The following is a 778-nucleotide window of genomic DNA, read 5'->3' as shown; positions in this document are numbered from 1 at the left end:
GACATTGGACAAGTCCAGCCTGAAACCAAAGCCCTACACTCCTTCCCCCCTTTCCTTCCCTCCCCCCCGCCATGTCCCCAGCCTCCCACACAAGTTTAAAGCCATCAGCCCAGCCAACGGTTAACCAAATCGCCTTGACCTCTCTGCTATTTGATATTCGCCTCCTTGACACTCATTTAGGAGCGCGCAGCGGTAAAGCAGACATTGGACAAGTCCAGCCTGAAACCAAAGCCCTATGAAAGGAGGAGAGAGATCAGAAGAACCTGATAGCTAGGAACTTGTTCTCTCCAAAGGCTTTCTGGACATTTTAGCCTGGATCAGGGGTCCGTGGAGCGCCAGTTCGTCGCCAAGCAGGGTGTAAACGTTAAATGTTAGCTATTTGTTCCAGAGATTGGCATGAAGATCGAGTCTTTCTGCCTCCTCTCCCCCCCTAGCCCCCCTCCCGCAGTCTCTCCAGCCCGTCCAGAGTCTCACAGACACTCATTCATTAGCGGTCTAATTCATTGGCGTTTTAAAACCCCCCCCGACGTGATAACAGCCTTTACTCCCGGCTCTGCCAGCGGAGGTGACCCTGGGTGGGGGGGAATCTCACTCGAGATGCTCCGGGAGGGGGGGGCTCGGGGGGAGGTACCGGGCAGCCAGCACGGGCTGCTCCTGATGCAATTGCCGGGAGATGAAGAAAAGCATCTTCCCCCCCCCAAAAAAAAACCCAAAACCAAACCAACAACCCACCAACCAAAGCCAAACCAACTTGGGTGCTCGAGTCCCTAAAAGTCCT

The sequence above is a fragment of the Aptenodytes forsteri genome, unplaced genomic scaffold, assembly GCF_000699145.1.
Source record: "Aptenodytes forsteri isolate BGI_AS27 unplaced genomic scaffold, ASM69914v1 Scaffold173, whole genome shotgun sequence".
Classification (NCBI taxonomy): Eukaryota; Metazoa; Chordata; class Aves; order Sphenisciformes; family Spheniscidae; genus Aptenodytes; species Aptenodytes forsteri.
Note: the sequence above shows the minus strand (reverse complement) of the source record.